Raw genomic sequence first — 22,500 nt, 5'->3', positions numbered from 1 at the left:
ACGTCACATACGTACACGCACTCTCCCAGCAGAGAGGTAGCAGCATGGCTAACGTTAGCTGTGATGCTAGCGCAGCCGTGCGAGTGGTAATAATGAAGGAAGAATTAATTAATTCCCAAGAAAAACAGCAGGGGGTCCATCGTCTGGCGGTGGTTTGGCTTCAAGTGGGAATATGTCGAACAGACAACCGTCATTTGTCAAGTGTGGGGAAAACGCGTTGCTATAAAAAGTAGCATTACTGCTAATATGTAGCATCGTTTGAAAAGTCCCCTGCTAGAAAATGAAGAGTGTTTGAAACTCCGCACGTCAACATCTCCATTGTGTATTATTCAAACTCACCTAATTCAGCTGGCTAGTTGTTATCAAGAGTACTAAAACCCTTTTCAACATGAATCTGACAACTAAGTAGGCTAAATAACTTTAAACTTTAATACATGCTCGGATAGGCCGGTATCAGTATCGGATCGGAAGTGCAAAAACCTGGATCGGGACATCCCTAACATATATACACACACACATATACCCATACACACATATTTACATGTATACACACACACATATACCCATACACACATATTTACATACACAAACACATACACATATATACATACACGCACATATGCACATATATACACACACACATATACCCATACACACATATTTACATATATACACACACACATATACCCATACACACATATTTACATATATACACACACACATATACCCATACACACATATTTACATATATACACACACAAACACATACACATATATTCATACACACACATATGCACATATATACACACACATATACCCATACACACATATTTACATACATACACACACAAACACATACACGTATATACATACACACACATATGCACATATATACACAGACACATATACCCATACACACATATTTACATATATACACACACAAACACATACACATATATACATACACACACATATGCACATATATACACACACACATATACCCATACACACATATTTACATATATACACACACAAACACATACACATATATACATACACACACATATGCACATATATACACACACACATATACCCATACACACATATTTACATATATACACACACAAACACATACACATATATACATACACACACATATGCACATATATACATACACACATGCACATATATACAAATACACTTATATACATACATGCATACACATATACGTATATACACACACACGCACATGTATACACTTATACACATATATACATATATATTTATATACACACACATTGCAGGTAATGAGAAGAGCAGGAATGGACATCTGTGCAGTAATCTGTCTTCCACGCACCATTTGATGAACAATTGATGAAGGTAACATCCTCCTATAGCTGCAGAAGTTAATAGTTTTATGACTGATAAACAAAGCAATCCATCAATCTGCCTGTGCTCTTACATGGCTTCCCGGACGGTTGGGAATCATTTGTGGTGTTAACCCTTCGGAGCGTAGAGGATGTGGATTAATTGTGAGCACAAATGATTAACGCCGCAGTTAGGTCAGCGCCACAAACATAAGCGCCGCCGTAAACGTCGCCATGAATGATTTGTCACACACACATGCCATGCAAACTAGAAAATTAATCACAAATGACAAGTATTTATGTATTCTTTTTTTTTTTTTTTGGTTTGGGGAGGGCTGAAAATGTCCCAAGGGAGGCCAGATAGCGCAGCCTTCTGGAAGCGTCTCTCATCAATGGTGGTCTGGCCAGGAAGCTGCAACACGACAACTGCCCATATGGAAGTGTTGGTGTTCACTAGGGATGATACTCCAAACCGGTTTTCCCGGTTGTTTGATAAGAAAAGAACCGAGTCCTCGGACTCGAATCCCTTTTTGAGAACCGGTACCCGTTATCGAGACCACTATAGTAAAGGAAAAGAGTTGATTCTTTATTCGAATCCCGTCCCGACCAGAAATGCTCCGGGGGACATCACAATAAATGACGTCACGTAGCTCAGTCATTAGGCGCAGATAGCGAAAGCAGGAAAACAATGGACGGGAAAAAGCGCTCCAAAGTGTAATAAAGTTAAAAACAAAAGCTATAATCCATCGAATAACTTTACTGAGAGATTTTAGCAGGGTAAAACACATGACCAACACTTTTACCACCAACCGGAAACATAGCAACCAGGCTAGCAACGCACCTCCTTTACGGCAGCTGTCGCAACCTTCTTAAAACAACCGCAGCACATACATATATATACAACACTGCAGCACATACATATATATACAACATATATGACACCGCAGCACATACATATATATACAACATATATGACACCGCAGCACATACATATATATACAACATATATGACACCGCAGCACATACATATATATACAACACATCTCCCTTTTTTAACTTTTGTTTTTCTTTCCTTGTAAACGTTACAAAATCACACTGTAGATGTGTTGTCTGTCTAATTATAAATAATGCAGACAAGGCGTGTTGGCTGAGTTCTTGACGTTTACTTTCACAGCGTGGCAACATGCAACACTTTTCGGGGCTACCGCGCATGCTCGTAACTCCCGTTGCATGCTGGGTAGTGTAGTTGTTATATTCTCTAGCTCATAACATTTTTCCCCCATAAAGAAATAATGTTAACTCAATAAAGTGTATTTCTTTTTTTAGCTTTAACTTTTCATTTATTAGCATTGTAAACACATTTGCAAACAACTTTTCTCTTCATAGAATTTTCTTTCAATAAAGAAATAAAGTGCAAAAATGTCAAAGCATCATAACAAACAGTTATGTTCCAATAGCAGCAGAAGTGCACTTTTTGGAGAGCTGTATTATTTTCAGTTTTGTGCCCAAGGGACTGATTTTATTTAACACTATATTATTATTTATACACCTATAGTGATCACAGAGACAGCTTGTTTTTGTGTTACCTTATATATTTGTTTCTCTGAAAAATCCCACTTAATATACTTTGGGTAACAACAGTCAATATTTATTTATTTTATTTTATTTTTTTAGGTGGGTAACAGTCAATATTTATTTATTTATTAGATTTTATTTTTTTATTATATAATAAAAGTGAGCTTTTGTTAAACCAAATATTGTGTGTTTTTTTTCCATATACAACAACCTATATGGACTCGATAAGAGAATCGATAAGGAATCGGTTCGATAAGAGGATTCGATAATAGGCTCGAACTCGATAATTCCTTACCAAACATCATCCCTAGTGTTCACACACTTTTTCCCCCAGCTAATGCAAGTCCAACATCATCATTAGGAGGGAGGCTCCAGCAAGTATGCTATTTCTTTAAAGTCCATTTCATTGGCGTTTACCCACCCAAAATATAGTAGAACAAACAACTACAGTAGTCTTGTGAAGTATCACAATTAAATGTGCAGCATTTACCAGAGGGAGTGGACAGACTGCTTTTTCATCAAACACACCATCAGCAGCTCCTTTATATTTTCATGGACAAATGTCCTCCTGCTTCCTTCAGTCGTCATGATTCAATTCCATTCCTGCTTCTACCTACTCCTTTTCTGACATGTTGGAATGTGAAATTAACATGTGATGTAATCATTGTAACTTTATACATGTTGGAAACACATTACTTTTTCTTTTCTTTTTTTTTTTTTTTACTTTTTTTTCCTCTTTAAAATTAAAAAAAAAAACATGTCCGAAAAAAATACAATACAATACTTGGAGTGACTTTTCAATTCAGAATCAATTTCCAATTAAAATCACTTATTGCAATATACAATATTATTTAGTATAAAATCATAATAAAACATTTTTTATTTTATTTTAAGTAAGGCAAGGCAAGTTTATTTTTATTTTTTATACAGCACAATTTTTTACAAAAGGCAATGTATAATGCATTATAGAAAACTACAAGGCAAATTAAAAAAATCATAATTGTTTTAATTATTTTATTTAATTTTTTTATTATGTATTTTATTTTAATATTCATATATTTTCTTAAAACAAACACTCTTTTTGGGTGCTGACGTAAACATGTAAAAGTGCGAGATGGCCTTAAAAACATATTTTAAAGTAGATTTATATATAAAAAAGAACAATTATTGAAATAAATTCTTCAAAATCATGACTCAATTTAGAATCAGAATAGTTAAGAATCGCAATTCGGGTACGAATCTATTTTTGCCAAAATGTTATCATGAAAATAAAAGTTGAATCATTTTTTCATTTATAGTAAAGTATGAAACAATTGTTGAAGATTTGTATTTTTTTTTTAAATTACAAAAAATAAAAAAATCTGCGAATTTTCCTGAATTTGTTCCCAGAAATAGAAGTGGTACCGTTTAATACACTGTAAAAACGACCTTAGATTTTACAGTAAAAAAACGAACAGCTCAGTCGCTGGAATGTCTCTGTAAAAATAACAGTGGTACGGTTTTTCCATTTACAGTAAACAGTTTTTTACCATAAATCAACATTTTTAACCGTGTAGGACCTCTCAGACCTATTTCAAAAGGTTGAAACATAACGAAGGCTGTCAAAATGTACGAGTTTCCATTCACAGTAAAGCACTGTAAAAACGAGGATTTTATAAAAAAAAAAGTCAGCTCAGTTTCCAAAATATTACCCTAGAAAATAAAATTGGTACCGTTTTTCTATTTATGGTAATGCAGTGTAAAAACGACCTTGGATTTTAAGGTAAAAAACATACAGCTCAGTCGCCGAAAACAAAACAGTGGTATTGTTTGTACATTTACAGTAATGCACTGTAAAAAAATAAACTAAATTTCACGTTCACTTTTTTTTTTATTGTGTAAAAACGTTGAAAAATAATTAAGGCTGTCAAAATTATTGAGCTAACTCATGCGATTAATCAGATAAATTATTGCAGACTCGCGGTTTTGCTAGCAAATATTTCAAAATACAGCCAGAAATAACTTTGAATAAAACTATTAGCAAGTTCAAATAATCCATTTCACTTTTTTTCTATCGCACTATTAACAACAAAACTGTCTGCACATAAAAAAGAAACAATAAAAGTAATCAAATTAAAAGCATTTAAAATGAAACAATAAAAAAACAAATAATAGAATAAAATAATAACACATCAATAAAATACAATAAAACAATAAAAACAAATCAATATACTGCATTTTCCAGACTATAAGGCGCACTTAAAGTCCTTTTTTCCCTTCTCAAAACTCGACAGTGCGCCTTATAACCCGGTGCGCCTAATTTATGGAATAATTCTAGTTTTGCTTACCGACCTAAAAGCTATTTTATTTGGTACACGTTGTAATGGTAAGTGTGACCAGTAGATGGCAGTCACACATAAGAGATACGTGTAGACTGCAATATAACTCAAGTAAACAACACCAACATTTTATATGTTCCTTTGAAAATATAGAACATTACACACGGCGCTTGAAAATCTATCAAAATGTTTTAGTAGGACTTTGGTAAGCTATGAAGCCACACCGCTTGATGGATTGTACCGTGCTTCAACATAGGAGTATTATTATGGTGTGTGTATAAGGTAAGACATATTATGTGGTGTTTTGTTTCGCAATATTAGGTGAAAACAACTTTTCTTACCTTCTGGTACTACTGGTTTTTGGGATCTGCATAAATCCTGAAAAAATGCGCGCTCATCCGCCTTTGTAGTCCGTGCCGACTCCGTAGTCGATAATGTTCTTCTCTTTCTCTATCTTCTTGTTATGTGACATTCATCCTCCACTGTTGCCATTTCTTATATAAAGTAGTGTAAAGTTCTTACTTATATCTGTCAGTAAACTCACCATGAAAGCACTAAAACCTACCGGTGTAGTGACTTTACATTATTCACCCAAGGAACTTTAGTTATTAGAGAGTTCCGGTTGGACGGTTTTTCACGGGACACATTTCCGGTCTTGTTGTTTCCGGATGAAGAGATGCTGCTCCGTTATTGTCTTGCCTCTTGGTGAGGGTGGTCGCATTTTTCCCTGCTACACACCCCTCCCCAAATCAACGCCTTCACCACTGCTATGTGAGGTTTTTTCCTCTGACTCAGTCTGGACCATTCCTGAGGGTCCAGCCTCAGACTGATATTTTTTTTACTCTTCCCCCCTTTCCCAATGTCACCTTTTTCCCACCTTTTTAAGGAGCGCCCTAAGTGGCTGATCCGTTGGCGGTCCCGTCTTGTCTCCCTGTAACGTATGTCTGCTCTTAGCGGGATTGTGCCGAACATGTAATTTCAGTTCTTATGTGTCTTGTACATGTTAAGAATGGACAAATAAAGCCTGCTCTGCTCTGCTCTGCTCTAAAGTCTGAATGTCATTAAAACAGTTAGCGCCATCTTTTGACACTTCTTCCACTCCCGTCCTTGCACGCTACACCGCTACAACAAAGAGAGAAGACGCTGTCCAAGTGGAGGCACGTAAATAAGACCGCCCACAAAACGGCGCATCCTGAAGAGACTGTCAGAAAGTGAGTTGAAGATGACGTGTAAAACATCATCTCTGCAACATTTTGAGCAAAGAACCACCATCACATGTTATGTAGACCACAAGGAAGTCTTTTACAGTTAGGAAAAAATGCATAATAATATGACTCCTTTAATGCGCCTTATTAATATATCAAAAAAGATAAAAAATAGACCATTCATCAGCGGTGTGCCCTATGGTCTGGAAAATAAGGTCATAGAATAAAACAATAAAAGACGCAGAGGACCACAAGACTCGGAGAATAAAAGTGGGTTTTAAGACGAGACTTCAAACATTCAACATTCTGACCTGAAGGGCCAAACATTTCAAAGTTGAGGGCCAACAAATCCAGGCAAACGTTTCAAAACGTTCCTAGATGACATTGTGGCCACAAATATTGGGGTCTTTTCTTATTTCTTAAGCACATTTGAAGTCATCATCTGTGATTAATGCAAATGTGGTGTTAAAAGAATATTTCAAGGGGAAAGTGCTGGACACCAAAGTGCAGCGCAGGTCTGATGCCAGCAGCGAGTTAGAGCGAGGGGGCGGGGCCAAAGTGGTGTTGACAGGAATCAAAGCGACACATCACAACATCCATCCCAGAGCGCCGCTTTCACCCGGGTGTCATCACCTCGCCGGCTCACCTTAAGTCACCCTCCATCACTTCCTGTTTCAGCCCCTCCTCTTCGCACGCATTAGTCTCCAGGCGGAAGGAGAAGAAAAGCATTTTTTAAAAGCAACAATGTTCAAACTCAAAAGGCCCCGAGGGCGCGGCTCTAGTGATCGCACGCCATCAATGCGCGTTTCTTTTCCCCTCTTGTTGCGTTTGAAACGCTGAATTAGTCAGGACTAATTAAACGTTCCGGCAAAAAGAGGCGGACTAATGCGGCCTGCCTTCATGAATAGTTCATCTGAAATGCTTTGCTTTCATAAAATCATCATCATGACCTCAGCTGACTTCACACTACAACAGTGTGTGTGTGTGTGTGTGTGTGTGTCTGTGTGTGTGTGTGTGTGTGTGTGTGTGTGTGTGTGTGTGTGTGTGTGTGTGTGTGTGTGTGTGTGTGTGTGTGTGTGTGCGTGCTGCAACAACAATCACACTAACAAGCGTGCAACTTGTTTTCGTCCCGCCCTAATGGCTTCCAACTCCCCAATAATATCACATGAGGGCCATCCCGTCCAATCGAGGCTAATTAGTTACAGGCCTGACTGTTGTAAACAAATCCCACAAACTAGAATTATTATTAATACATTACATTTTTTCATAGATCATTAAAAAAAAAAACAGCTTGCGACCTAAATATGTATTTTTTTCACATATTTAAAGCCCTTTAAAGATGAAATAGCATTCATATTGTCACTTTTACACCCACTATAATAGCTTTAAATGTGTGTTTACTATAGAATACAGTATACAGATCCTCCAAGCATCACCCGGTCACTACAACACAACCACGACGTAAAAATACTTCATCACATACATTATTAGTAATTTATCTCTCCATGTGCAGAAACCAAAGATGTTAAGTTGTTCTGCCACCATCTACGACCATTAGCCACGTTAGCATTCCGTGGCGTCATTCCACATCGCTCACTCCAAAGGCTAACCAATGTGGCGTAAATATGTCGAAGAGGAAGCTCATCCTCACTTGATACTGATAGCAGTCTTGTTAGCATTAGCCCAGGGGCTGCTAGATCTCGCCTTTTGATGTCGCTCGCACCAAATGAACAATGTGGAGATGTGTTATTGACGAGGCAGTGGTTGAAGAACAAGTGCATCGAAAAGTTGGTCAACTTGATTGCCGCGCCAAGATTCCCTGCCGTGTTGTTAGCTTTGTTCACCCTTAAACTGGAAACAGAAGTCTCGCTTAGCAAATTGCTTTAATAATCACCACAATATGATATCAAATAATACAAATACTAATGTATAAGACATAAATAAGACTTAAAGGCCTACTGAAATGAATTGTTTTTATTTCAACAGGAATAGCAGATCCATTCTGTGTCATACTTGATCATTTTGCGATATTGCCATATTTTTGCTGAAAGGATTTAGTAGAGAAAATCGACGATAAAGTTTGCAACTTTTGCTCGCTGATAAAAAAAAAGCCTTGCCTGTACCGGAAGTAGCGTGACGTCACAGGAGCTAGTATTCCTCACAATTCCCCGTTGTTTACAATGGAGCGAGAGAGATTCGGAGCGACAAAGCGACGATTACCCCATTAATTTGAGCGAGGATGAAAGATTTGTGGATGAGGAACGTTAGAGTGAATGACTAGAGAGGCAGTGAAGGACGTATCTTTTTTCGCTCTGACCGTAACTTAGGTACAAGCTGGCTCATTGGATTCCACACTCTCTCCTTTTTCTATTGTGGATCACGGATTTGCGGTTCGTGATTATTACCGTCGTGTCACAGTATGATGTTGCCTCTTCCTATTTGATAAAGTTCATTCTAGTCATAAGTCAAAAGTTACTTCCTGTATTGAACTCGCTGCGCTTAAAGGCCTACTGAAATGAGATTTTCTTATTTAAACGGGGATAGCAGATCCATTCTATGTGTCATACTTGATCATTTCACGATATTGCCATATTTTTGCTGAAAGGATTTAGTAGAGAACATTGACGTTAAAGTTCGCAACTTTTGGTCGCTGATAAAAAAAGCCTTGCCTGTACCGGAAGTAGCGTGACGTCACAGGTTGTGGAGCTCCTCACATCTGCACATTGTTTACAATCATGGCCACCAGCAGTGAGAGCAATTCGGACCAAGAAAGAGACGATTTCCCCATTAATTTGAGCGAGGATGAAAGATTTGTGGATGAGGAAAGTGAGAGTTAAGGACTAGAGGGCAGTGGAAGCGATTCAGATAGGGAAGATGCTGTGAGAGGCGGTGTGACCTGATATTCAGCTGGGAATGACTAAAACAGTAAATAAACACAAGACATATATATACTCTATTAGCCACAACACAACCAGGCTTATATTTAATATGCCACAAATTAATCCTGCATAAAAACACCTCCCCCCTCCCGTCCATATAACCCACCAATACAAATCAAACACCCGCACAACACACTCAATCCCACAGCCCAAAGTACCTTTCACCTCCGCAAAGTTCATACAGCACATATATTTCCCCAAAGTTACGTACGTGACATGCACATAGCGGCACGCACGTACGGGCAAGCGATCAAATGTTTGGAAGCCGCAGTTGCGTACTCACGGTACCGCGTCTGCGTATCCAACTCAAAGTCCTCCTGGTAAGAGTCTCTGTTGTCCCAGTTCTCCACAGGCCAATGGTAAAGCTTGACTGTCATCTTTCGGGAATGTAAACAATGAAACATCGGCTGTGTTTGTGTTGCTGCAGCCGGCCGCTAATACACCGCTTCCCACCTACAGCTTTCTTCTTTGCTGTCTCCATTTTTCATTGAACAAATTGCAAAAGATTCACCAACACAGATGTCCAGAATACTGTGGAATTTTGCGATGAAAACAGACGCCTTAATAGCTGGCCACAATACTGTCCCAAAATGTCCTCTACAATCCGTGACGTCACGCGCAAACGTCATCATACCGAGACGTTTTCAGCAGGATATTTTGCGCAAAATTTAAAATTGCACTTCAGTAATCTAACCCGGCCGTATTGGCATATAAACTATCAGACTGCGTGGTCGGTAGTAGTGGCTTTCAGTAGGCCTTTAAGACGCCGTCTTGTTGTTGACATAAAACCACATCAAGCGTAGCGTGCCACGTTACATCAAGTTATAGCTAACGGACCTTAAATTAGTTTGGTTACTCATTACTGGTTCTTATATAACGCCGTTATTAGGAACACTTTATGAATATCATTCATAAATTGATATTTAGGTGGATGCATGTTTTGAATGTGTTCTGTCGGATGTTGAGGAGAAAAAAAAAAGAGACAAATTGAATTTTTTTTTTGAGGGAGTCAACATAAGTTTTTACAAAGGACTTCACTTGCATGTGAAATTTCCAGTAACGGATGTATTATTCACGCAGTTATGTATTCAACACCTTTGAGAGAAGGCCTCTATTATTAACATAGTGTGAAACATTCTTTTAATCACTTTTAATTGCGGCGCGCTCAAGCACTCAGCGCGCTGAAGTGGCTCTTAAAAAGAGGAAATGTGCCATTTAGACAGCAAACTTTTAACGATGATGTAATAAAGATGTGTGGAGTTTGTTTTGGTTGGACTGTTATGAGTTGCTTCAAGCGGCACTTTGTGATCACTGCCTGACATCAAATTGCACACAAATCATACACTTGTTTTTCTAGGCTTAAAAAGAGGACAATTAATATGCTATATTATCACCTTCTTTAAAAAGTACACCTGTACAAGATAAAAGGGCAAGAGTGCTGGGAATGAATGTAACCTAAATGGTGCGTACTTAAAATATAACCAGATACACATTTTGGACTTTGAGTGCTCCTACTCTGGGAATGCGGAAGAAAGAACTGCAAAATTACATCAAACTAGAAAGACACCAACGTCAAGGGTACAAAAAACTAAATTAAAGCAGTGATACAGCCCCGATCCATCGTTAAAAAATTTCAGGAAAATCGGAGCACGTGCAAGGAAGTTATGACCGTTACAATTTTCAGCCACAAGGGGGCGATACTGGAGTTGATAAGCAGAACAGAAATGCTAACGTTAGCATGCCAACAGTGAGAATGCGGCAGGCATCAAGTCATATGACTTGTCGATGTACGTTTGAAAAATGGGCTAAAAAAAGTTAGCATGTGTTCGCATGCTTATTGCAAACGCTTATTTACAGTAAGTCATTAATTTGACTTAGTAAGTCCTTATTTTGACTTAGTAAATTACTAAGTCAAAATATTGACTTACTAAGTCATAATAATGACATACTTAGTATCTCAGGTAACTAGGACTGTTTTGTGTTTTGTTTTTACTTTACGGGAAAAATATTGAGATATATATCGTATATTGCCATTCAGCATACGGAGTGGAAAACACAACCAAAAGTTGTAGGCTTCTTCACGCGCCAAATTACACTGTTCCTTACACCCACCCACCCCCTTCTCCGTCCGTCTGCCTGTCCCGGGTGACGCACCCTCTCCCCCTGGAGAGACACCACCTTAACTAACAAATGTTCTGGGGGAAACACTGATTCAGCATTCGACGAATGCAATGATTAGACTAGGTTTGTGTTAGCCCCGCCCACTGACTTTGATAGGTGAATCTGACAGAACCAGTGCTTCATGAACTGGTTTTATTGGTGAAGTCAGCTATCAAGGTACAACATAAATACAGTATAGTCCCATCATTGTTTCTCTGGTCCAAGGGGAAGTGCTGGCTAACTCATCAGGTGTTAGAGTCTTTGATGGCTAAAATTCATGGAATGCTGAACACACGCGTTCATGAAATAATTTTAAAACATTATTAAATGGTGAATTATTTGAAATAAATTGTGAAATAATCAAATTGTCAAATTAGAGAAATCATGAAATTAAATAATGAATTAATTTATAAAATTGTGAAAACAATGTAATTGCACATTGAATAATATAATGACGCATTTAATTGTAATTTATTTAATACCAATTATTAATTGACACATTTAGGTAATTACTTAAATATTTATTTATTTTGTCCCGATTGGTCCTCCATAGAAATCATATTTACTGTCTTCTTCGCTCCTCTTGGGAGAGAATATTCAAATGTATTTAGACATATCTGTTTAAACTTTTTTAGATTATGTTGAACATCAATTACATTTTAGTTACATTTGTGTCTTTAATTTTCTTTTCTGTACAAAAAATGATCTGCTTTCCTTTTGGAATTGTCCAATCATTTAAGAGTAGATTTCCTCCTTCCTTTCTCTGAGACATCTCCCACTGTTGAGCCGGCTTCAGCATTAACCCGTTGCATTCCGCTCATTTGAAAAGGTGTACTGTCACTTTAAGAAAGGTGCTGAGCTGTGATTTACTGTCACAGCCCTTACGTACAGCAAAGCCATTCAAAGTTGTAGAAACATTAACACACTCACACAGTCAATGAACTTTAAACCTGAGTGAGTGACAGGAAGAGGTATGACGCTGCAGCGCATCCAAGGTGATCCAAAGCGTCTAGAAAATATGGAATGATTGCACTCACCGGAGATGTCTTGTTGGAAGTGGTGCTTCATATACATTTGCTGGATGGTGGATGGTGGATGGTGGACGTGAAGCTCCATACGTGTCATGCAGGTAATCAGCACGCCAACTTTCCGGAGGACTTGTCCAAAAGGTGTCCTGAAAGTTCACCAAAGGTTTACTTGTGTCCTTTTCTCAATAAATGCAGGTTATTGTTTCCTTTTTCCAAAATATCAGACTTCTTACTCGTCTTCTCCATAAGATGGATTTATTTACTTGTGTAGTGACCAAGTAGTCACAGTGGTACATCTTAACGAGTTGGGAAAAAATTCCACTTTAATAAGATGAAATGTGACAAAACCAAACAAGACTGTACTGGTAAGAGAAATAAACAACTGTTGCTAAAACACCAAAACAGATTGAAGTGGAAGATCAGGCTAAAAAACTCAACAAAACACATGCTCTTTCTTTCAGTATAATACATCACAATTTCATATCATTTCACTTGACATCATGTCCGAAAAGTAGTAGGAAGAAGCAAAGCTTATTTAATCCTACCCCTTTCCCACTTCAGAGCGTTTACAAATATATAGAATCATTTACTGACCTTTTTATATAATAAAATAACACCTGTGAATTGGTATACGCAACAGTTTTGTAATATGTAATTAATTAATTCAGTCATTATTAACATACTGAGATGAAGAATGTCTTACTCTCAATAAGGTTGAAAGTATTTCTCATAATTCTTCTTCTTTGTACTTTGTAAACACTATTATTTTGAACAATCTCTTAATATCTTAACAAATCAGTACAATGTTTAACTTCTTTACTTCATCCATTCCATCATTTAATTCCACATACTGATATGCTAAAGGTTCTAAGTGTTGTACGTGCAAACAAATGTTTAAAATTATTTTTTCCTCTAAGGTTGTACAGTATTTCTCCTCTTTAGTTGAGAAGAATTGTCGTACATTCTTGGGTAGCAGGTTATAGTTTGCTTAGTACATCATTTTAGCTGTTTGCAATTTTACCAAATCAAATCAAATCAACTTTATTTATAAAGCACATTTAAAATTTACCACAGGGCTAGCCAAAGTGCTGTACAATGGGCAGGTTAAAAGATAATACGAGTACCGAGCAAACACAACACAACACAACACAAACAGAACACGATAAAAAATAAATAAATAAATAAAATAAAACATAAAAGCAGGTTCACAGCAGGTGTATTATGTGGCGCCATTGCAGGATGGATATCACTCAGTGTTAAAAGCCATGGAATAAAAGTATGTTTTTAAGAGAGGAGGCTTGTCTAACACTCAGAGGTAGGTCGTTCCAGAGCTTGGGAGCAGCAGCAGCAAACGCTCTGTCACCTCTAAGCGTCCGCCTTGTGTCAGGGACCGTCGGTAGCAGCTGATCGGCTGATCTTAGGGATCGGGGGGGCAGTAAGGCTGAAGGAAGTCGGAGAGATATGTTGGCGCGAGGTTGTTTAGACATTTAAAAACAAATAAAAGGAGTTTAAAGTTGATTCTGTAACGCACAGGAAGCCAGTGAAGGGACGCTAATATAGGGGTGATGTGCTCACGTCTGCAGGTCTGTGTTAGCAGACGAGCAGCAGAGTTCTGCACGAGCTGCAGGCCTGGCTAATGCCTACATACAGGGCATTGCAGTAGTCACGACGAGTCGAGATAAAGGCGTGGATTAATTTCTCGAGATCATGTCCTGATAGAAGCGGTTTCACTTTTGCTATTTGGCGTAATTGATAAAAGCTTTTTTGAACGACGCTGCTGATTTGTTTTTCGAATTTAAAATCTGAGTGGAACTTTACCCCCAGGTTTGTGACACAGTCGCTGAGATACGGGGTCAGAGTGCCGAGGTCAACGTTGGGGGAGGGAGAGCGACTTGGACCGAACAACATAACTTCTGTTTTGTCTTCATTTAGGCTCAGGAAGTTAGCTGAAAGCCAGGCTTTGATGTCGTGTAGGCAGTCAATAAGACGTCGAACCGTGTTATTTTGTGCCATGGGAAAATAAATCTGGCAATCATCGGCATAAAAATGAAATGCAATACTGTACTTCCTAAAAATAGAACCAAGGGGGAGAAGGTAAAGCGCAAATAAGATTGGGGCAAGGATTGAGCCCTGGGGAACCCCATGTGGTAAAGGAGCTGTGGAAGACATAAAACTGTCTATTTTTACACAAAAACTCCTGTCAGTTAGGTACGACCGGGAACCAGTTGAGGGCGGCGCTCCTAATGCCCACACAGTTCTCAAGACAAGTGATTAAGGTGGCGTGGTCGACGGTGTCGAAAGCAGCAGACAGATCTAAAAGCACCAGGACAACATATTTACCAGAATCAGTTGACAGGAGGATGTCGTTAAAAACTTTTAGAAGCGCTGACTCTGTGCTGTGGAGGGCTTTAAAACCGGACTGGAACAGCTCAGTGATAGCTAGGGATGATACTCGAAACCGGTTTTCCCGGTTGTTTGATAAGAAAAGAACCGAGTCCTCGGACTCGAATCCCTTTTTGAGAACCGGTACCCGTTATCGAGACCACTATAGTAAAGGAAAAGAGTTGATTCTTTATTCGAATCCCGTCCCGACCAGAAATGCTCCGTGGGACATCACAATAAATGACGTCACGTAGCTCAGTCATTAGGCGCAGATAGCGAAAGCAGGAAAACAATGGACGGGAAAAAGCACTCCAAGGTGTAATAAAGTTAAAAACAAAAGCTATAATCCATCGAATAACTTTACTGAGAGATTTTAGCAGGGTAAAACACATGACCAACACTTTTACCACCAACCGGAAACATAGCAACCAGGCTAGCAACGCACCTCCTTTACGGCAGCTGTCGCAACCTTCTTAAAACAACCGCAGCACATACATATATATACAACATATATGACACTGCAGCACATACATATATATACAACATATATGACACCGCAGCACATACATATATATACAACACATCTCCCTTTTTTAACTTTTGTTTTTCTTTCCTTGTAAACGTTACAAAATCACACTGTAGATGTGTTGTCGGTCTAATTATAAATAATGCAGACGAGGCGTGTTGGCTGAGTTCTTGACGTTTACTTTCACAGCGTGGCAACATGCAACACTTTTCAGGGCTACCGCGCATGCTCGTAACTCCCGTTGCATGCTGGGTAGTGTAGTTGTTATATTCTCTAGCTCATAACATTTTTCCCCCTATAAAGAAATAATGTTAACTCAATAAAGTGTATTTATTTTTTTAGCTTTAACTTTTCATTTTTTAGCATTGTAAACACATTTGCAAATAACTTTTCTCTTCATAGAATGTTCTTTCAATAAAGAAATAAAGTGCAAAAATGTCAAAGCATCATAACAAACAGTTATGTCAAATAGCAGCAGAAGTGCACTTTTTGGAGAGCTGTATTATTTTCAGTTTTGTGCCCAAGGGACTGATTTTATTTAACACTATATTATTATTTATACACCTATAGTGATCACAGAGACAGCTTGTTTTTGTTTTACTGTATATATTTGTTTCTCTGAAAAATCCCACTTAATATACTTTGGGTAACAACAGTCAATATTCATTTATCTTATTTTATTTTTTTAGGGGGGTAACAGTCAATATTTATTTATTTATTAGATTTTATTTTTTTACTATATAATAAAAGTGAGCTTTTGTTAAACCAAATATTGTGTGTTTTTTTCCATATACAACAACCTATCTGGACTCCATAAGAGAATCGATAAGGAATCGGTTCGATAAGAGGATTCGATAATAGGCTCGAACTCGATAATTCCTTATCAAACATCATCCCTAGTGATAGCATTATCCTCTAAGAAGGGCAACAACTGACTGTAGACAACCTTCTCTAATATTTTGGAAATGTATGGAAGATTAGAGATAGGTCTAAGGTTAGAGAGGAGAGAGGGGTCGAGGCTTGGTTTTTTAAGTAGAGGTCGTACCACTGCATGTTTAAACTCTACTGGAACTATTCCAGAAGAGAGGCTACTATTGATAATGTTAAGGACACTTGATCCAATAGTAGCAAGTACCTCCTTAAACAGGCGAGGTGGGAGGGAGTCTGCAGGAGAACCAGAGGGCTTCATATGACTAACTGTGTCATTTAAAAAAGAAAAGGACACCGGCTCAAACTGATGGAAAACAGAAGATACCGAAATCACCGAACTTTAATATTTTTGACTCAATAAATAAAGCGTTTGTATGTTCTCTATATCCAACATGATGTATTATTCTAACTGATCTTTTTTCTAACACGGTTAACGAATGTAGCGCACATTTGTAGTTATTTCCCCATATTTCTGCACAATAACTCAGATATGGTAACACTAGCTAGCAGTAGAGAATATGAAGTGATTTTTGGCCCAGGACGTATTTTGCTTTATTCATTATTGAAATGTTTTTTGCCACCTTATGTTGTATGTTTTGTATATGAGATTTCCAGTTCATTTGATCATCTATTAATAATCTTTCACTTAATGCCTGATTCCTAACTCCTTACACCTGTGCTTATACATCCAATGTCATACTGCCACCTGTGGACACCTGACGTATTAACATGAAAATAAATATTAGAATGTGGCTCCTACACACAGAGATAATATATTTGTTGTAATAAAAAAATGGGCCCCCCAATCGGCCAAAAATGAAGACAGCCCTGCATTACAAGTACAGGGTGGCCCGTTGCATCCTGGTATATCCACTAAACAGAACCTACACTCAAAATAGTGATGCATTTAGCTGCCTTTAAATACTTTGTACTATTCTCAACCCAATGTTGTTGTACTACTACCAGTATCAATATTCCCTGTAAAGTATACATGACATCATAATAGTATAGGATATATCGTAAGGGTTTATTTTCCTTCTAAACGTCTTCTTGTTTTCAATGCTACATATAATATTACAGCTCGTACCACACAGCCAAATATAGAAATGTTAATATTACTTTGACATTTTACTACATTATACGGCAATATTTATCTATACTAAATAGCACAGGTGTCTAACTCAAGGCCGGGGGGTCATATTTCTTACGTGCATTCTAGGGTTGTACGGTATACCGGTACTAGTATAGTATGGCGGTACTAATGAATCAAAAATGGTGCTATACTCTGTTTAAAAAGTACCAGTTCCCCGTTTGTTTTTTTAACGGGCAGGATGGCGCGTCGTCGTCATGACATTGCTGGTTTTACAAGTAGAGGAGCATGTTCGGCAGCACACACACACAGAGTACATACAAACAGACAGTGTGTAGCCAGAAAAGGGAGAATGGATGCATTTTGGTGTAAAAAGTAAAGATAAAGGCGAAGTTATAACACTGAAACACCCTCAGGAAGAGGTACTTTAAGACATGGCTAGCTAGCTAGCAGCTAACATCCATCCATTTTAGCTACTTCTAAATCACTAATCCTGGCCTCCATGGCGACAAATAAAGTAAGTTTCTTTAAAGTAGGGCTGGGTGATATATGGAATATACTGGATATATCGCGGGTTTGTCTCTGTGCGATATAGAAAGTGACTATATTGTGATATTGGAGTATACGTTCTCACACAGTTGCTTTTAGCTGCGGGCATTACACTACAGGCTCTTCTCACTCTTTCTTGTCTCTCCTTCTCACAGAGACATAAAACAAGCGCACCTTCTAACGTACGTCACATACAGTCGCGCGTGCAACGTCATACGCCCTCGCGGAGCAGAGACGTAGCAGCGTGGGTAACGTCGTAGCTGTGGTGCTAACGGTGCGGTGCGAGTGGTAACACGAGAGAAAGAAGGTGCCAATCTGGTAACAAATGAAGGAAGAAGAATTAATTCCCAGGAAAAACAGCAGGGGGTCCATCGTCTGGCGGTGGTTTGGCTTCAAGCGGGAAGATGTCGAACAGACAACCGTAATATGTCAAGTATGCGGCAAAAGTGTTGCTACAAAAAGTAGCATTACGTCACCCGCTAGAGAATGAAGAGTGCTTGAAACTCTGCATGTCAACATCTCTGTTCGGTGCCACACCCACAAAATGCCCAAGCAACCATTTCCACATCAACACCGTATGAAACAAATAGTCAACAACAGAAGGAGCTAACGTCCGCAGTAACCCACCACATAGTGAAGGACATACACTATTTGATTTCCTATCATGCAGCTCATTTTTATTTGACACTTATTGAAATATCTTGTGTGACATCATGCACAAAAGTGCACTTTATTTGTTTTAAACTATTGTAGTGGCGTTCTGTACAATAAGTGCACTTTAATTGAGTGTTGATTGGCTATGTCATCTTAGTGACATCATGCACAAAAGTGCATTAATAGCTTGTTTTAAAATCTCTGACAATCTGACAAAGTGCACTTTATTTGTTTTAAACTGTTGTAGTGTTGATTGTCACATCATGTACGGATGTACTTTGTGGACGCCGTAAGTTTTTGCTGTCGTCCAGCATTCTGTTCCTGTTTACTTTGTAGCCAGTTCAGTTTTACTTTCGTTTTGCATAGCAATTGCATTTTCCTTTTCCTTTTGTTAATTTTTGGCTAATTACCTCTCAGTTCCAGCCACATCGACCCCTTTTGAGCGCCTATTTTCAGCTGCTGGGAATATTTTAAACAAGAAAAGAAGCAGAGCATGTACACATGCTAACCTTTCTTCATTACAACTGTTAGTCACTCACTGGAATGAGTAGAATTGGTTATTGTGTACTGTGTTGGACTGGATGTTTATTTTGCTATTTTTAAAAGCAATACTTAATGTTTACAGTGCTCCAGAATATTTAGATTGGCACTTTTTTGTATTGGATGTTTATCTTTATTTTTGCACATTTTAGCAAATAAGCAATACTTTCACTTTTGTTGAAATGTTTACACTGTTGTTACAGAATATTTCGTTTTGCACTTTTTTGTATTGGATGTTTATCTTTATTTTTGCACATTTTAAAGCAAAATAAGCAATACTTTTACTTTTGAAATGCTTATACTATTGCAGAATATTAAGATTTGCACTGGATGTTGACTTTTATATTTGCACATTAAAAAGCAAATAAGCTACTTTTAATTTTGTTAAATGTTAAAAGTTTTAAATGTTTACATTGTTACAGAATATTTAGTCATGTTGTTGTCAATGTTGACTGAGTGGCCATACTTCTTTTTTTTTGTAAATAAAAGCCATGCCTTTTGAAAAAAGGGGCCTACATTTATTTTTTCATCTTCATTTTGAATAAAAAAATAATCGGTAAAAGGAAAAATAATCTATAGATTAATCGAAAAAAAATAATCTATAGATTAACCGATTAATCGAAAAAATAACCTATAGATTAATCGATAGAAAAATAATCGTTAGCTGCAGCCTTAGCTTTAATGCGCCTTATAATCCAGTGCGCCTTATATATGAAAATAGACCTGATTAGACCCGCTCATCGGCAGTGCGCCTTATGGTGCGTAAAATACAGTAAGTACATGATTTGTACAGGAATATAGTCGTTGAAGGAGCTTAGTAGTGCAGCAGTGTGGTTGATTTGTCATGTCAGAGATGTGACACACATTCTGACTGCTAAGTCACACACATTTACATGTGATTAGCATCAGAGAGTGACGGGTGAGGAAATCATCCCTGGCGTTATGTTGATCTGTGGCCTCCCGACTGGCAGACTGTCCTTTATTCATCTCACCCCACTTCCACAGTGATGTGCGCACACCTACACCTACACGTACACGTACATGTACACACACACACACCTCAGTGCCAGGCCTTGCAGCTCCCCTGGCACCAGGCTGCAACATAACACCTTCCGCTGCCCTCCCCCTCTCGCAGCATGCCGGAGCGCCGTGTTTGATTCCGCAGGAGCGAGCGCCGCGAGAGTTTGACCTTTACGGCTTCTCGAGGCCAACACTTGATATTTTTGGATATTCCTTGGCCGGCGGTATTTTCAGCGCGGCGCACTCACGCATCCTGTGTTTGCACTGGAGAGCATACATAAGCCCGTCAGTCCCATGCCGGGCCTGAATCCTTCATTTATGGCCCTAGAACTCAGCAACACAACAAACTTAACGTTTTTAACCATTTGTACATGCATACAACTTGAATTTTTCAATGAAGTCATCACATGATTATGCATTTTAAGATCCTGCTTTATCTCAGAAACATATTTAACAGACATTTTAGTGCTCCTTTTAGAGATGTGCGATAATATCGGAGTGCCGATATTATCGGCCGGTAAATGCTTTAAAATGTGATATCGGAAATTATTGGTATCGGTTTCAAAAAGTAAATTTCTCCCTACACGGACGTAGGGAGAAGTACAGAGCGCCAATAAACCTTAAAGGCCTACTGAAAGCCACTACTAGCGACCACGCAGTCTGATAGTTTATATATCAATGATGAAATCTTAACATTGCAACACATGCCAATACGGCCGGGTTAACTCATAAAGTGACATTTTAAAATTCCCGGGAAATATCCGGCTGAAACGTCGCGGTATGATGACGTATGCGCGTGACGAAGTCCGAGTAACGGAAGTTATGGTACCCCGTAGAATCCTATACAAAAAGCTCTGTTTTCATTTCATAATTCCACAGTATTCTGGACATCTTTTGCAATTTGTTTAATGAACAATGAAGGCTGCAAAGAAGACAGTTGTAGGTGGGATCAGTGTATTAGCAGCGGACTACAGCAACACAACCAGGAGGACTTTGTTGGAGCGCTAGCCGCGCTAGCCGCCGACTTCACCTTGACTTCCTACGTCTCCGGGCCGCCAAACGCATCGGGTGAAGTCCTTCGTCCTTCTGCCGATCGCTGGAACGCAGGTGAGCACGGGTGTTGATGAGCAAATGAGGGCTGGCTGGCGTAGGTGGAGAGCTAATGTTTTTAGCATAGCTCTGTGCAGTCTGGTTGCTAAGTTAGCTTCAATGGCGTCGTTAACACAGCATTGTTAACCTTCGCCAGCCTGGAAAGCATTAACCGTGTATTTACATGTCCACGGTTTAATAATATTGTTGATTTTCTATCTATACTTCCCGTCAGGGGTTTATTTCTTTTGTTTCTATATGCAGTTAAAGCAAGATGCTATCACGTTAGCTCGTAGCTAAAGCATTTCGCCGATGTATTGTCGTGGAGATAAAAGGCACTGAATGTCCATTTCGCGTTCTCGACTCTCATTTTCAAGAGGATATAGTATCCCATGTGGTTTAAAATACAAATCTGTGATCTACAATAGAAAAAGGAGAGTGTGGAATCCAATGAGCCAGCTTGTACCTAAGTTACGGTCAGAGCGAAAAAAGATACGTCCATCGCTGCCTCTCAAGTCCTTCACTGTAACGTTCCTCATCTACAAATCTTTCATCCTCGCTCAAATTAATGGGGTAATCATCACTTTCTCGGTCCGAATCTCTCTCGCTCCATTGTAAACAACGGGGAATTGTGAGGAATACTAGCTCCTGTGACGTCACGCTACTTCCGCTACAGGCAAGGCTTTTTTTTATCAGCGAGCAAAAGTTGCAAACTTTATCGTCGATTTTCTCTACTAAATCCTTTCAGCAAAAATATGGCAATATCGCGAAATGATCAAGTATGACACATAGAATGGATCTGCTATTCCCGTTTAAATTTAAAAAAATAATTTCAGTAGGCCTTTAAAGGCACTGCCTTTGCGTGCCGGCCCAGTCACATAATATCTACGGCTTTTCACACACACAAGTGAATGCAATGCATACTTGGTCAACAGCCATACAGGTCACACTGAGGGTGTCCGTATAAACAACTTTAACACTGTTACAAATATGCGCCACACTGTGAACCCACACCAAACAAGAATGACAAACACATTTCGGGAGAACATCCACACCGTAACACAACATAAACACAACACAACAAATACCCAGAACCCCTTGCAGCACTAACTCTTCCGGGACGCTACA

General features: G+C 38.6%; 1 long non-coding RNA gene across 2 annotated transcripts in view; it reads right to left on the bottom strand.

The window, feature by feature from the left end:
* The window catches only part of LOC133636297 (uncharacterized), a 206,861-nt gene that overhangs the window by 147,323 nt on the left and 37,038 nt on the right, over window positions 1-22,500 (bottom strand). For both annotated transcript variants that reach the window (XR_009822213.1, XR_009822214.1), the window contains exon 3: window positions 12,602-12,738. This is a non-coding gene — a long non-coding RNA (uncharacterized LOC133636297). The remainder of the gene's footprint in view (window positions 1-12,601; window positions 12,739-22,500) is intronic.

The sequence above is a fragment of the Entelurus aequoreus genome, linkage group LG20, assembly GCF_033978785.1.
Source record: "Entelurus aequoreus isolate RoL-2023_Sb linkage group LG20, RoL_Eaeq_v1.1, whole genome shotgun sequence".
Lineage (NCBI taxonomy): Eukaryota > Metazoa > Chordata > Actinopteri > Syngnathiformes > Syngnathidae > Entelurus > Entelurus aequoreus.
This window is presented reverse-complemented; position numbering and strand designations above follow the sequence as displayed.